At 45.3% G+C, this 17219-nt stretch overlaps 1 protein-coding gene across 1 annotated transcript in view; it reads left to right on the top strand.

Moving 5' to 3' along the window:
* Positions 1-8717: 8717 nt before the first annotated feature.
* The window catches only part of CEBPG (CCAAT enhancer binding protein gamma), a 39968-nt gene continuing 31466 nt past the window's right edge, over positions 8718-17219 (top strand). Inside the window, exons 1-2 of the mRNA XM_029590428.1 lie at positions 8718-8746; positions 8870-8976. The gene's annotated coding sequence lies outside the window, so the exon portion shown is untranslated. The remainder of the gene's footprint in view (positions 8747-8869; positions 8977-17219) is intronic.

Below are 17219 nucleotides of genomic sequence, written 5' to 3'. Positions count from 1 at the left end.
GATCAGCTAGTTGGTCTTCGCTCCCTGAGATGTTAGGTACCGGCACGGGCCATCCCTCAGGTGGAGCCGGGCGTCCGGGGGGTTGGATACCACTGGCTTTGTTTCGCCTGTGGCCTTTTGGGGGACCTGATATTCCAGAAGCTTCTGGCTCCCTCGGCCTCCGGGACTGTTCCTGGGTTTTCTTTTGGTCCTGCTCTGCTCTGAGGTTGAGTAATTGTAATCACTAAAAAATTTTTTTTATTTTTTTTTTAACAAGTTCTTCAGGTAAGCCTTGGGAGTCAGGCGGAACCCAGCCAAGGCAGTGAAATCTGCGGCCTCTTGAATGTTGGGGCAGCATCTGTCGTGAGGGAGGTGGCAGCCCAGGGCTCCGGGCGGATTCAGCGGTATATGCGCTTGCTGGCCCGAGGGACGGGGTTCCTTTGAGTTCCCGTGGTGTGGGAGGCGTGGCCGCGACCGGCAGCAGTGTGTGGCAGGACGGTTGAGGGAGTTCTGTGCTCGGCCGCGTGGCTGCACAGTTTGCTGCATGGCACCCAAATCAAAGATGGCTGCCTGCCGCACGTGTTGCGCAGCAGGGGCGAAGTTGGACACCCGTTCCCTGTGCACCGCCTGCATGTCTGACCAGGAGGGCCCTTTGGGTGGGGCCGTTCCGGCAGACTGGGCCTCCGTTCAGCTGGGAAGGCTGCTGTTTCTGCAGATGTTACTGATAGCTCAGGGAGGAGGGATTCCCCTCCTCTGTCTCTGGAGACTGGCCATGCGGCTGCAGAGGAAGATCCACAGCGTGACAGCCCTTGGGTGGGGGAGGATGAGCCAGTGGGCTTCTCCCCAGAGTTTGTGCCTTTGCTTCATCAGGCATTTTTGGCCCATCAGAAAGCTGGGGTGAAAAGAGCCGCAGAGCAACCAGTGGAGCCAGTCGGAGGGAGCGCCAAGCGGTTGATCCAAGATCCTCCTGACATCCTTCCACACCTGGGTCTTCGCCCAGCGCAGGGAGACCCGACCTTTGGGGACGATTCACAGGGAATCCTGCACCTCCCGGGGCGGACCCAGATGTCAGTACCTCCCCTGATGGGTGATGGTTCTAAAGATGACCTGACCTTATACGAGTTCCCCATCCCGGAGGGGGATGACCCTCTGGTCATCTGTCTGTTCAAGCTGGAGGAGCTGCGACCCTTGCTTCCCCAAGTTCTGGAGGAGTTGGGGGTTAAGAGCTCCCAGGAAGAGTCGGATAATGAGGGGGTCAATCCAGTCCTTGATGGGCTGCAAGGCCTGATGTCCTTCTCGCTGCCCAAGAAGATAAGGAAGTTGGTCATCTGGGAGTGGGTCTCCCCGGATGCTGGTTTGAAGGTGGGCAGAGCAATGGCTAAGCTTTATCCCCTTGCTCAGGAGACCTTGGACCTCCTGAAAGTTCCACGGGTGGATGCCACTGTTTCGGCAGTCACTAAGAAGACAACCATCCCGGTGGATTCGGTGGCGGCGTTGAAGGACATGCAGGATCACAAACTGGAAATTTAGCTGAAGTGGTTATTTGAGGTCTCTGCTCTGGGTCTGCGTGCTGCAGTGTGTGCCAGCATGATGCAGAGGGCTTATCTGTGTTGGGTCCAGAAGGCTGCCGACGCTCTTTCCTTGCAAATGACCCGCCTGGAGGCAGGGGTCGTCTATGTGGCGGATGCACTGTAGGATTTGGTCCATACCTTGGCTCATAGCATGATTTCCTTCGTTGCGGCCCGCAGGCTGTTGTGTTGTGGAGCTGGTCGGCAGACTTGGCTTCCAAGGCATAACTTTGTAATCTCCCCTTTAAGGGAAAGCTTCTGTTCGGCGAAGATCTGGACCAGTTGGTGAAATTGTTGGGGGAGATGAAAGGCCAGAGGATAGCAGACTGTCTAAGAAGGTTTTCCCGTCCTGAGCTTGCTTCAGGGACTTGCGTAGGTTTCGCACCGGTAAACCTGTTCCTCCTCTCGTGTCCAAGCTGAACCTTGGTCGTCAACAGTCTTTTCATGGGGGCCGTTGGAAGTCCAGGGATGGCGCAGGCCTGGGCGTGGGAGATGGCAAGCCTGCCCAAGGAGGCCAGGGGTCCCCACACCTGCGTGGAAGCTGTAGGAGGTAGATTATCCAGCTTCTACGAGGAGTGGGAAAGGATTACCTCGGACTATCAGGTCTTGGAGGTGGTCAGGCATGGTTACACTCTAGATTTCTGGTGCCCAGTCTGGCATGTCTTTGTAGAGTCTCATGTAGTTTTGAAAGGCAGGAGAGAAGCAGTATGGGCGACGAGGCGGAGGTTACTTGACCTGAACGCCATTTGCCTGGTTCCTCCTGTGGAAAAGGGCCAGGGACGGTACACAGTGTACTTCGTGATGCCAAAAAAAGAGGACTCCTTTCATCCTATCCTCAACTTGCAGAAGGTGAGCAGGTGCCTGCGAGTTCCCAGGTTTCGCATGGAGATGCTGCACATGGTGATTGCGGCGGTGCGCAAAGGGAAGTTACTAGAGTCTCTGGACTTGACGGAGGTGTACCTGCATATCCCGATCCGCCAAAACCATCAGAAGTTCTTAAGGTTGAAAGTGCTGGGTCAGCACTTTGTTTCGAGAGCTTCCCTTCGGTCTGGACACCGCTCATTCACCAAGGTGATGGTGGTGGAGTCAGCATCTCTATGCAAGGATGGTATATTGGTGCACCTGTATTTGGACGATTGGCTTATCCCGGCAAAGTCTTAGGAGGACTGCGAGAGGTCGCTTCAGACAGTGATGAACACATTACTATTATTTATTATCTATTTATTTATTATTTAACACTTTTCTATACCGACCTTCATGGTTAAAAGACCATATCAGATCGGTTTACATCGAATTGGGGGACTGAACCAAAGACAATAGTTTAAACAGGAAAAACAGTTACCTTCAACAAGGATAGTAAACTTGGAGGCATAGACTGCTGGAAAAAAAGGCCTAGGAACGCAGTAAACAAGTATAAACAATTGGTGAGTCAGGGGAGGATCTTATTGGAAACTTCAAGGAGGTACGGAGATCCATAGAACCTCAGCTAATGTGTATCAGGGGGATCTGAGAAGGCTTGGCGGAAGAGCCAGGTCTTAAGTTTTTTTCTGAATGTTGAGAGGCAGGGTTCCATTCTGAGGTCGGAAGGGATATTGTTCCAGATAGCTGGGCCTGCTGTCGAAAATGAACGATCTTTGGTCGAGGTGAGGCGAGTTGCTTTTGTGGGAGGGGCCTGTAGAGTTCCTTTATATGCTTCTCTAGTCGGTCTGTTGGAGATACCATCTCTCAGTTGGGTCATCAATCTGCAAAAGAGCCTTCTGGTGCCCAAGCAACATCTTGTGTATCTGGGAGCGCTGTTCGATACGCAGGAGGGCAAGGTCTTTTTGGCAACAGATACTGCTGAAGTTACAGTCTCAGGTGCAGTGCCTTCTACGTCGGAGGTCTCCAACAGTTTGGGATTATCTCCAAGTCCTGGGTTCCATGGCGTCCACTTTAGAGTTAGTTGTGTGGGCCTTTATGCACATGAGACCTTTCCAAAGTGCACTCTTGTCCAGGTGGAGTCCCATATCTGAGCAGCTCCATATCCCTCTGCCTCTTTTTTGGGAACCCAGGCTCAGTCTCTTCTGGTGGCTGTCACATCAAAACTTGGAAAAGGGGGTGGGATCTGGACACCCCCCCCCGATTGGGTAGTGATATCCACGGATGCCAACCTCTCCGGATGAGGCTATCTGTCAAAACAGGATAGCTCAGGGCCAGTAGTGAGTAACAAAGAAATTTTGGTCCAACAGACTCAAAACCAGGGCAGTTCGTCGAGCCCTTCAAGTGTTTCTGCCCTTAGTCAGGGGGCGGATGGTGTGCGTCTTGTCAGACAATGCGACTGTTGCATATATCAACAAACATGGGGGAACAAGAAGCCCTGCAGTAGCTCTGGAGGCGTGTCGGTTTTTCGTCTGGGCCGAGCTTCACCTTGGGGGTCTCGCTGCATAGCATGTTGCGGGAGTAGAGAAAGTGCAGGCAGGCTTTCTCAGCGGACAGCGGTTGGACCCAGGAGAGTAGGGGTTGTCCTCCAAGGCGTAGAACCGCATTTGTGCCAGGTTGGGCACTCCCCAGTTGGATCTGATGGGAATGCGAACCAGTTCGAAGACTGAGAGCAGATCGGTGGGGCTCGATGCCCTGGTGGTCCATGTCCCACAGGAATCCTTCTTTACGACTTCCCTCCATGGCCTCTCATAGGCTGCAGTCTAAGGCACATCGAAGCGCATCACAGGTCGGTGGTGCTCTTATCACCAGAGTGGGCCAGAAGACCCTGGTTCGCAGATCTGGTGCATCTGGCAAAGGAAGGCCCTCTTCATCTGACCCATCTTCCCTGCCTGCTTCGACAGGGACCCATATTCTCGGATCGAGAGGATCGCTTCTGTCTCGCAGCTTGGCTTTTGAGAGGTGGAGATTGCGCCTGAGGGGGTATTCAGAGCCGGTCTTTGCATGCTTCTTCAGGCTCGGAGGCCCACTAATTCAATGGTGTATGTCAGGGTTTGGAAACTGTTTGAAGAATGGTGACTTCAGAAGGAGCTGAACCCTACAGTGGTAGAACTGTCTCAAATATTAGATTTTCTTTAGCAGGGATTAGCTATGGGTTTGATGGTTTTAATTCACTTCGAGTGCTGGTGGCGCATGAAGATATTATCCGGTTCCTTAAAGGCGCCAAGCATTTGCGTCTGCCGGTGCGTAGGGTATGTCCGGATTGGAGCTTAAATTTGGTTCTCAGAGCACTCTGCGGGGCTCCATTTGAACCATTGTGGAGGGCATCATTGAAAGACTTGACTATCAAGACAGTTTTCCTAGTGGCCATATGTTCGGCAAGGAGAATTTTTACAGCTACAGGCCTTATCTTGTAGGGACCCTTCCCTGCGGATTTACAGTGACAGGATTTTCTTGAGAACAGTACCTTCTTTTGTGCCCAAGGTGGTCTCTTCCTTTCATATGTTAATCAGATGGTGGAGCTTCCAGGTTTTCTGGAATGGACACGAAGTTCTCCCCAGGAGAGGAGCTGCACTTATTAGATTTTAATTGCTCAGGAAAAAAAAATATGTAGCAATCATTTTGACCCCGTATCATGCATTTACATGGATACCTGAGGATAAATGAGTAACCCAAAGCAATCACTTGGGCTCTCATAGAAAGAAAATCTCACCTTCTAACTTGTGGCACCCTGGCAAAATCAGGATATATTCGAATAATTTGACCATGAAAAATAGAAGATGTTTTTAAAATATCTCCTCATTGCTTCATTTAAATCTTGTTCCATAATAAAAGAAACAAGCAGGGTAGACCTCTCAATAACCTTAGCAGTTGAGTCCGCTAGGAACTGGGTTAAGTTAGAAATAGCATCTATATCCCCTCCTTTAAGAGAACTTTCTTTGCTGAGGCTAGGAAGGAAAACGGCTTTATTTATAGATGGTGTCTTATCCATATCGAAACCAAGAATTTCATGAAAATATTTCTTCAGGGTGATATGTATTCCCTCACCCAAAACTGTGGGAAAGTTCAAGAAGCACAAGTTCAAGTGTCTACTGTGGTTTTCAAGATATTCCGGCCTCCGCGAACAAATTCCAAAATCTTTAACAAGCTTAAAATTACATGCTTGAGTTTGTGCCAAGGTGTGGTGCGAGGAGACCATTTGATTTTTTTAAATCTTGAATTTGGCTTTCAAATATAGCATTCTGGGAATTCACCTTGGTGGTTAGGGCCTCAATTTTATTGTGGCATTCCTTCATTGAGCTACCAAAGCTCACAATAAGGTCCCATATCGCTTCTAATGTTACTATAGCTGGTTTAGGAGTGGGGTTGGAAACACCCCCTGCACCGGCTAATGCCTCTCTTGATGGTCCCAGTGCATCGACTCTACCTCCCAACTCGTCCTGCGCTTCTACAGGAGATGAGAAAACAGGCAAAACTGCAAAATCAACTGGCAAAGATGCCTCCAACAAGCCGGGAGAGGATTGGTAGTTCGGCAACAAACCTCCCCTCTGACCCCCGATTGTAGTCGCTCTGATGATGTCGACATCCTAGACTGTAATCCCAAGCGGAGGGACACTGGGCACCAGAGCCAGCGGTAAGCACTGATCTGGGGGACTCAGCGTGGGGACTCAAGCGACTGTGGTACTCCCTCACCGCTAGCCGCAGTGGGGAGAGGTACTCCCTGTTCTACTGCACCGGCAGCAAAGGCTGTTATCAGATGCTGACCTGAGGGTAAGGATTTGTCTGGGGAGAAGACTCACACCTTGCCTTTTCACTTTGAGGTAAAGTTAGAGGTAACTGTGGGAGAGCGTTCCTCTGCTGCCGCTCACGCTGCCATCTTGGCCCCCAGACACCACCATTTTATAACATATGCACACACATAAAATAATTGGGCTGTGCATACGTGTACTAAATTTTAAGTGGGCAAGCATATGTGCATGCAAATCCTGCTTCTACTGCGAAAGTCAAGGGATTTTAAAAGTGGTGTGTGCCGACACCATTGCCAGTTCACCCCCCTTGTTTAATAGTCTTCACTCCCCCTAGTTAGCCTTGTCCCTTAACCCCCTAGATCTGCCTATTTTTATTTATTTATTTAGATATTTTATATACTGTTGTTCTATGTTTTTCTTTTATAACTTCTTATTCGCAATGAATCAAACAAATGAACCAAATGTGGCTTAAACTCCTCACGTCTTTAAACTCACCAACAATCCAGTGTGAGGAACAATCTTAATAGTATAGAAATTATTTAATAGAGATTATATAGGGAACTAGTATCAGAATTGGAAGTGCTCTGAATACAATCTCCAGGCTCTTGCCAGCAATGGGCTTCAACCAGTATCATGTAAAAGCACTAGATTTTGCGTCATTTACTGTTTCCCATATAAAATCTTTTTTGATCTTTTTTTTCTTTTCATCAATTTCTGTTGCTATTACACCTACTTTCCCATTTAGTGAAAAAAATTGTTTTAATTAAACTTATCTTTTCCGTGCTTGTAAACAAATTTATTATTCTCCAGCACCTTATGTTGATACTATCTGCTACATTACTCCTCCAGTTATTCACCCGACATTGGCAATGTTTTGGTGTGTCATCACACCTTCTTCAGGGGACTTAACTTTTTACTAAAATCAAAAAACACCCAATCATACACTATCTTAAAACTACTTTATACCATTCATTTATTAACATAACCTGCTCTGCAGTGGGACTTACTATTTTTGTCGGCCCACTGGAACACTATCATTGGTTGTTCTTTGAAGACCTGAGTACAGTTGTAAAATATGCCAATGTTGTCTTATACTCTTCACAACAGTTTATGATAATAAATGAATGGTGTAAAGTAGTTTTAAGATAGTGTATGATTGGAGTGTTCTTTGATTTTAATAAAAAGTTAAGTCCCCTGTAAGGTGTGATGACCCACCAAAACATTGCCAATGTCTGGTGAATAACTGGAGGAGTAATGCAGTGGTTAGTATCAACATAAGGCGCCGGAGAATAAGAAATTTGTTATGCAGGCACGGAAAAGATAAGTTTAATTTAAAAAAAATTTTCACTAAGGGGGTTATTTTCTAAAGATTTTATATGGGAAACAGTAAATGACCAGCGCAAGCGTGCGATAGCTAGAAAGCTTAGCACAAGCGTGCGAAATCAACATCGGGGCGGAGTCAGCCCCGGAAGAGGAGTCGGAGTGGCATTGGGGCCGACTCTGCGAACACAGCACGGACAGCAAAACGGTAAGCTTCTGTATTGCTGCCTATTTCGTGCCAAATTTAGTTATTTGGCCGAGGTGCGATTGCAGCCGGCTAGCGCAGGACCGCCCCCCGCTTCGCCCCTCCCGTTACCACCGGGATTCACTATGCCTTGCGGCATTAGTGAATCCAGGCCTAAAGGGGAAAGTAAGTGTTATAGCAACAGAAACTGATGAAAAGAATAAAAGAGCAAAAAAGATTTTAATTGGGAAACAGTAAATGACGCAAAATCTAGTGCTTTTACATGATACTGGTTGAAGCCCATTGCGGGCAAGAGCTTGGAGCTTGTATTCAGAGCACTTCCAATTCTGATACTAGTTCCCTATATAATCTCTATTAAATACTTTCTATACTATTAAGATTGTTCCTCACACTGGATTGTTTGTTTGTGAGTTTCTTTTATAACTTACATCTTCTTCATAGCAGAAGCAAAGTTAGGTGGTAGAGGACCTTAGTGTCCATCAGTGCCCATTATTTATCCTCCCATCTCTTGGCCAGTCCGACAAACCTATGTCCTGCCCCTTTTTGAAAACCTTTGAGATGAGGTTGCTGGGGGCGATATGCGCGTATATGGGCAGCTTTTAAAATCGACTCTGTGCACATATCCCCTAATTAATGTGTATGTTGGGCTTTTAAAATTACCTTACAGTGAGCAGACTAGCTGGGGCTATTTTAGTGTTTTTCTGCCATCATTAACTGTCCTATGACGTTAGGTAGTCCAATAATTAAAAAAATGATTGCCTTAGGTGTTATATGTATTTTTGTTATATCTTTTTACGAGAAACAAAACCTGAAAGTGCTGGAACAATAACCTAAATAGAACTTACTGGCGCCAGCGGGAGCGCGCCCCCTTTCTGACCTATCCCAATCCCAGCTCATCAACTCCATCCAGGGAGCGGGCTCTCCGCAAGCGATGCCATTGGCTGGCGCGTCTGTCACTCAGCGGCGGGATTGCATCACCCGCTGCCTGGGCGTGGCTGTCTTGCCGGGTCAGTGACACGGAGGTTGCGCAACACCCACGGCGTGTCTCATTAATTCTGATTATTTTATTTTTACATTTTATTTTTCTTATTTGCTTCATTATTATTATTATTATTGCTATTTCTGTGCAGGCTTGTGGGTGGAAGGCCCGCCCGCGTCCCCGGGAGCGGTCTTGGGTGGCGGCCCGTGTGGCGTGAGACACCCGAGAGGGGCACAAGCCCCGACGCTGCTGCCCCAGGTGAGAGGGGGGGAAACGTGCTGGCCCTGTCCTGGGAGTGGTGACGGCAGGAAGGGGGGAGGGGGTGCGCCCAAGAGGAAATCCCCGGCGGAACACGCGCACACAGTAATAACAATAATAATCATGCTCAGGCGTGGGGCAGGCTTTTTCACTCTCTTTGTTGGATCATGCTTCCAAAGGTCGCTCCGACTCCTTCCACGAGAGCTTCTGGGTTACGTTTCAGGTAAAAGTGGAGGGCAGGGCGGGCCGGGGAGTACGGAAATGTTGGACTAAAGCGGAGGGCGATCTGTTCGGGACGGGGTGGGACGACTGAAGAGCCCGTGTGCTATGAAATAACAACGGCAAGTCGTTCCCTTCTCTCTGGGCTGTACCTGCTGCGTTAAGACCCGCGCGCCGTGTGCTTGCGGGCATTTCGTGCGCTGCGTTTCATCTAAAAGTTTTCCTCACAGACGCAAACCTTCACGGGAAAAAAAAAAAAACAGGGACAAACTAGAAAGCGAAAGAGGAGCAACCTGCCTCGCGCGTCCCTCCGCTCGCTGGGGCGGGGCCGCCTCCCTCACGTTACCGGCGGTGCCTCGTGTGACACGTTTTTTTAGTCTTTTTTTCCCCTTAAAGTGAAACGGGGGCCGACTCGCGCGTGCCTAGGGGGAGGGGGGTGGGGCCGCAGATGATGCAATCCCCAGGCAACTTTCCTCCCCCCGTGATGAGCTCATACGGAGGGGCAGAGGCGGCCATCCCTCTTCCCGTGTGGGGAACCCCGCGCAACACTTTGTCCCGTCATGGGTGGCCTTTGCATTTTTTATTTATTTTTTTTGCATCTCCACATACTACTCCTGTAACAAAATGTGTGTTTTTTGTGGCATGCTTGTAGCCGGCACTATGTTTTGCATGGAAAAGAATTACCGTAGCTACACTATCAGGGCTTACAAGTTTGGCTTTTTTTGTACTTTCTGGGCAGGAACCTACCTACAGTATTTGAACTGTAACTGGCCTTGAGCACGGGTTTGGAAAGGTGAGTAAGTTCAAAACCAGTGAACCTTTACATTACTTTTAGGTTTAAAAGACAAGTTACATCTGCGTTGGGCAACTTATTTATTTATTTTTTTTAATGCCGGCGCACATTTGCAACTCTTCGCCTGCACCAGGTATTACCAGAAGCAGCCAAATCTACAAAAAATTGAAACATCGCTGTTTCGTAAGAGTTAAAGCAGCTCGGAGGGGTAGGTGCAGGAAGGCTCAAATACGGATTTAGGCAGAATAAGATTATTTTAAGTATGTTAATGAAATGTAAGTTAATATGATTGTGTCTATAAGAGAGAGATTCTCTGTATATAAAACTTTTGTAGTAAACAGTTTTCATTGTCAAAACCTAAAGTTCGGCAATTGGGAGGTGTGTTTGAGCATTACTTCCCCTGCACATGCATCATCCAATATCTTTTGATTATATATATTTTATGAGCCTTCATAGTTAGTCTCCTTTCTAAATACCAGGATCTGGCTGCTACTTCACCTGTTTCTGTGGTTGAGCTACGTTTTAAGAGGCACAGGTTGGTTTGTTTTTTTTAAGTTTTGAAAGTTTCTACTTAGCCACTGCCAGTATTATGAATGTAAATTCATTGGGGCGTGGGCTCCTGTCACTATCCCACGTAGTCATCACACTGATACTGGCAAAATATGAATGTAAAGTGAAAACTGAAGAAAGGGAATCTAGGATTAAGGGTTTTTTTTAAATAATGTGAAATAGTTTATTACTATGTGATAACAGTTGGCTGACCTTTTGGGTTGTTAGATGTTTTTTGACTTGCTCATTTTAATTAAATTTAAGATTTGTATTCTGCCTTTTGTGACTGGCTAGTTACTTCAATTATATTAAATGAAAAATTGGTTGGTTGCTGTTTTTAATCTTCTCAGTTTTAGTTGGCTGTTTTTATTATTGTATGGTGTATTTATAGTTGTGGATTGTTTACAGAGAGAGCGTTTCCATTGTATGTTCTTATGAAGTCTGAGCTCTGTTTTAAAGCTGTTCCCACAAATCATTCTGAACACAGTTCTTTGTTGACAAATACTAAACAAACAGACCTTTGCAAATGTTGCAAAGGGGTGTGTAACTAGATTGCAGATACCCTGAATTATAAACTGTTTCTGGTAGAGCTGGCTTGTGGGACACCTTTATTTCCCAAGGTATTTGGTATTCTGATTAAAGGTGCAAGTTCTCACTGCTCCCACTCAGGGGCTGATATGATAAGATGTGTTCAGTAGAGTGCGCAGTTTAACTGGCAGTTGTGTTAAAATTTCTTGTGCGCAAAATGTAGCAAGGAATTTTGTGCACAACACAGGTTAGAGCAGAGGTGCTCAACTGGTGTGTCATTACTTCCCGGTCCCCCACTGGCCTAGCTGTTCCCCCTGCCCCAGTGCTATGCAAACCTTTCCTCTGCCCAGGCTTGAAATGCTGTTAGCCTGGGTAGAACACAGCAGGAGAACTGGAAGAAGCACTCAGTCAATGGCACTAGTGACGTGATCTCTTCTTCCCATGGCCTGGAAGAGGAAGTAGTGTGTGCAACAAGCGTGGGAAGAAGAAACCATGCTAAATTACAAGTGCATGCAATATTGACCGAAGGAGAAGAAAGCAGCGTGGCCTGGAGTTAAAAGAGGAGCAACATCAGCCCCCACAGCTGATGGGACTCCTTTCTTCAAGGCTGCAAGGGTTGGAAGAGGAGGAGTCTGCTGCTTTCGCCAGTTCTTATTTATTTTATTTTAATTTTCTATACAGTCATTCTATACAGTCATTTTTATTTTATTTTTCTATACAGTCATTCAGTTGGGTACCATCATAACGGTTTACAATAAGGCACAAATATTACTATTAGGAATAGATCAAAAATTCTATTATTAAACATGTGCCAAGACTTTACGGTAACAAAGATCTTTATATATACTTAAAAGAGCGTGTTGTAACTTGTCCGTATTTATAGAACCGGATTTAGAATAAAGATAATAATAAAAAATTAAAAACGGAGCAAAATACCCGGGTATAGTTGGGTATTGAGTTTGGGTGTTTATGCCAGTCGCCATTTTACCCCTGTGTTCTACTCACCTTTCTCTTTGTTGTATGCTTGTTTGAATAACCATGTTTTTAAATGTTTTCTGAAGGTTTTGATGTCTCTTTGCAAGCAGATCTAGACAGGCATGGAGTTCCATAGCATAGGGCCTGCTAAGGAAAGTGTGGGAGGGAGAGAGAAAGTATGACCAAGTGAGCATTGTGTGTGAGACAGCATGTAAGTAAGTATGTGATTGAGAACTTGTGCAAGCAAGCATGTGTGTGTGTGAGAGAGCATGTGTATGTATGATTAAGATCCTGTGTGTATGAGACGAGAGAGAGCATGTGTGTAAGTGAGAGAAAAAGAGAGAGCATGTGTATGTGTGTGAAAGTTGCAAGCAAACTCCCCCACCCACCCATGCTAATTCACAACAGTCTCAGGGCACCTGGAAATCAAATGTTCCCTGGTATAGAAAGAACATGTTTTTTTATTCTTTAATTATTTGGTATTTGTGTCTGCTGTTTTGAAATATTTTATAGATGTCTGGAAATTTTTTATTTAGGTTTTAATTATTGGATATTCCATTCATCAGCTGTTTAGAAATAATCTGGTTTTACTGCTATTGATTTTATATTTCTTGATTTGTTTTATGAGGATTGGTGATGTTTTTCTTTTTCCTTTGTTGCACTGTGTACAGTTTTTGGCTCGATGCGGTTTGCAGTTCAGTTTTTGTCTGCATGTTTCTAGTTATGTGTTTTGGTCTCTTTATGCGTTTGGCCATGCGTGCGTTTTCAATGAGCTAGCTTTACCCCTTATTCAGTAAGGGGAAATAGCGCGTCGAAACGCGCAGCCAAACCCCCCACCCCCGAAAATAATAGTGCCCGCAACATGCAAATGCATGTTGATGGCCCTATTAGTTATTCCCGCACGATTCAGTAAGTAAAATGTGCAACCAAGCCGCACATTTTACTTTCAGAAATTAGCACCTACCCAAAGGTAGGCGCTAATTTCTGCCGGCACTGGGAAAGTGCACAGAAAAGTAGTAAAAACTGCTTTTCTGTACATTCTCCGACTTAATATCATGGCGATATTAAGTCGGAGGTCCCAAAAGTAAAAGATAACTAAAAATTAAAAAAAATAAAAAATTTTAAATCGGCTCACGGGTTGAAAACCGGACGCTCAATTTTGCCGGTTTCTGAACCCATGGCTGTCCGTGGGTTTGAGAACCGATGCCAGAAAAATTGAGCGTTGGCTGTCAAACCCGCTGACAGTTGCTGCTCCTGTCAACAAAGAGGCGCTAGGGACGCGCTAGTGTCCTTAGCGCCTCTTTTTACCGTGGGCCCTAATTTGAATTTTTTTTTTTTTTTACTGAATCGCGCACACAGGAAAGTGGCCTGTGTGCGTGCCCTTGACGTTTACTGTATCGGCCTGTTTGTTAGGTGAGGGTCAGCACATGTGATTCAGGTGAGGTTTTCTGCTGGGGTGTAGTTTCTGTGTAGGGCTCTATAGCTGCCTGACTTGGTCCGTTTTCCTAATAGGAGGAGTATTGGTGTTTTAAGGCCTGGTGTAATATTTTCAGTGTTGCCTTTTCTTAGGTAAGGTGGTTACTGTTTGAGTGCGGAAGTTGGTGGTGGTCTGGTATGGGAGGTTTATTTATGTAATTTCTGTTCAGAGAGAGTACTTATCTTTCCCTTGTGTCATTCTTAACAAAATAATGCTGGGCCTTATTTTTTATTATTATTTCTGCCATGAATTGTAATGAGCAGTGTGTTACTTTTGTGAGCCTTGAACATCAAATGTGTCACAATGGGAAGTAGTTGAGAACCACTGGGTTAGAGGATGCTCTCCAAACAAATTTCATGTTGATGATAGCATTAGCTATTATCCCCCCTCTGCAGACAGGTGCACTGGTTTAACTTGTATTTTCTCCGTGCTGGAAACGTAACTCCTAGTCAGGTGGCACAAAATTTCCAGCACTAGTGTTTAATCTATGGGCAGAAACCAGAGTTTTGGTGCCGGGACCTGTAGTTGAGATTTTATGTGCAGAAAACTTGCTTTGTGCATGATTTCCACATACAAATTGGTTGGTTTATGTGCACAAAAACCAGTTTTTGGCATTGAAAACATTTCTTGTGCTTATAATACATATTTTATGTGCAGAAAACATACAAAACATGCTTTGTCTGCATAAACATAAGAAATTGCCATGCTGGGTCAGACCAAGGGTCCATCAAGCCCAGCATCCTGTTTCCAACAGAGGCCAAAACCAGGCCACAAGAACCTGGCAAGTACCCAAACACTAAGAAGATCCCATGCTACTGATGCAATTAATAGCAGTGGCTATTCCCTAAGTAAAATTGATTAATAGCCATTAATGGACTTCTTCTCCAGGAACTTATCCAAACCTTTTTTGAACCCAACTGCACTAACCACATCCTCTGGCAACAAATTCCAGAGCTTTATTGTGCGTTGAGTGTAAAAGAATTTTCTCCGATTAGTCTTAAATGTGCTACGTGCTAACTTCATGGAATCCCCCCTAATCCTTCTATGATTCGAAGGTGAAAATAACAGAGTCACATCTACTCGTTCAAGACCTCTCATGATCTTAAAGACCTCTATCATAGCCCCCCTCAGCCGTCTCTTCTCCAAGCTGAACAGCCCTAACCTCTTCAGCCTTTCCTCATAGGTAAGCTGTTCCATCCCCTTTATCATTTTGGTTGCCCTTCTCTGTACCTTCTCCATCGCAACTATATCTGTTTTGAGATGCGGCGACGAGAATTGTACACAGTATTCAAGGTGCGGTCTCACCATGGAGCGATATAGAGGCATTATGACATTTTCCATTTTATTAACCATTCCCTTCCTAATAATTCCTAACATTCTATTTGCTTTTTTGACTGCTGCAGCACACTGAGCCGACGATTTTAAAGTATTATCCACTATGATGCCTAGATCTTTTTCCTGGGTGGTAGCTCCTAATATGGAACCTAACATCGTGTAACTACAGCCATGGTTATTTTTCCCTATATGCAACACCTTGCACTTGTCCACATTAAATTTCATCTGCATTTGGATGCCCAATCTTTTGTATCATCCGCAAATTTGATAACCTCACTCGTCGTATTCCTTTCCAGATCATTTATATATATATTGAAAAGCACCGGTCCAAGTATAGATCCCTGAGGCACTCCACTGTTTACCCTTTTCCACTGAGAAAATTGACCATTTAATCCTACTCTCTGTTTCCTGGCTTTTAACCAGCTTGTAATCCATGAAAGGACATCGCCTCCTATCCCATGACTTTTTAGTTTTCGTAGAAGCCTCTCATGAGGGACTTTGTCAAGTGCCTTCTGAAAATCCAAATACACTACATCTACCGGTTGACCTTTATCCACATGTTTATTAAACCCTTCAAAAAAATGAAGCAGATTTGTTAGGCAAGACTTCCCTTGGGTAAATCCATGTTGACTATGTTCCATTAAATCATGTCTTTCTATATGCTCTACGATTTTGATCTTGAGAATAGTTTCCACTATATTTCCCGGCACTGAAGTCAGGCTCACTGGTCTGTAGTTACCCAGATCGCCCCTGGAGCCTTTTTTAAATATTGGGGTTACATTGGCCACCCTCCAGTCTTCAGGTACAATGGATGATTTTAATGATAGGTTACAAATTTTAACTAATAGATCAGAAATTTCATTTTTGAGTTCCTTCAGAACCCTAGGATGCATAACATCCGGTCCAGGTGATTTGCTACTCTTTAGTTTGTCAATCTGGCCTACTATATCTTCCAGGTTCACAGTGATTTCGTTCAGTTCGTCTGACTGTTTTATCCTATTTTCTTCAGATGGATCCTTCTTCCAATTTTTGAAGGATGTTTTTTGGCTAAAATAGCCTCTTTCACCTCACCTTTTAACCATGACTGTAATCGTTTTGCCTTCCTTCCACCTTTCTTAATGTGTGGAATACATATGGACTGCGCCTCTAGGATTGTATTTTTAAACAATGTCCATGCCTGTTGAACACTTTTAACCTTTGCAGTTGCACCTTTCAGTTTTTTTCTAACTATTTTCCTCATTTTATCAAAGTTTCCCTTTTTAAAATTTAGTGTTAGAGCTGCAGATTTACTTATTGTCCCCCTTCCAGTTATTAGTTTAAATTTGATCATGTTATGATCACTGTTGCCAAGTGGCCCCACCAACGTTACTTCTCTCACCAAATCTTGCGTTCCACTAAGAATTAAATCTAAAATAGCTACCTCTCTTGTTGGTTCCTGAACCAATTGCTCCATGAAGCAATCATTTATTACATCCAGGAACTTTATGTCTCTAGCAAGTCCTGATGTTACATTTACCCAGTCAATATTGGGGTAATTGAAATCTCAATGTAATCTTCTATGTAATACTGGTAATTGAAATCTCCCATTATTATTGCACTGCCAAATTGGTTTGCTTCCCTGATTTCATCATCTGTCTGACCAGTTTGTCCAGGTGGACGGTAGTATAATCCTATCACTGTACTCTTACCCAAAACACAAAGAGGGGAAGATGGCTTTTCCTTTGCCCAGTGCTTTTTTTCTTTTGACTGCAGCACTGGATCTTGCTTCTTCCGTGTAAACCCTTCCCTCCCCTGCCCCTCCTCACCCCATCCCAAGTTACTAGCAGGCCGATACAGTATAATGCACTCGGCCGAGCGCACCATTTAGCATGCGATGGGCCGCACGTTTTTGACGCACGTCCCCTATCACTTATACAGCAAGGGGTTTTTCTGAGCAACCCAGGAAAGTGTACAGAAAAGCAAAAAATACTTCTTTTCTGTACTCCCTCCGACTTAATATCCTAGCGATACTCCCTCCGACTTTATATCCTAGCGATATTAAGTCAGAGGAACCAAAACTAAAAAAAAAAGTAAAAAATATATCTGCCTGCTGGTCAGCGGTTAGCAAAACAGACGCTCGATTTTACCGGCATCTGTTTTCCTAACCCGTGGCTGTCGGATTTGGAAACCGATGCCGGTAAAATAGAGCGTTGGTTGTCGGACCCACTGACAGCCACCTCTGCCGCTAATAAGGAGGCGCTAGGGACAATAGCGCATCCCTAGGGCCTCCTTATTAGCGCACCACCTCATTTAAATACTGAGTCGCGGGCGTCGGGAGAGCAGGCGCTGAACACGGAGCTCCTGCTGTCTCTCATTTCTTTCTGTATC

Source organism: Rhinatrema bivittatum, chromosome 2 (assembly GCF_901001135.1).
Source record: "Rhinatrema bivittatum chromosome 2, aRhiBiv1.1, whole genome shotgun sequence".
Classification (NCBI taxonomy): Eukaryota; Metazoa; Chordata; class Amphibia; order Gymnophiona; family Rhinatrematidae; genus Rhinatrema; species Rhinatrema bivittatum.
This window is presented reverse-complemented; position numbering and strand designations above follow the sequence as displayed.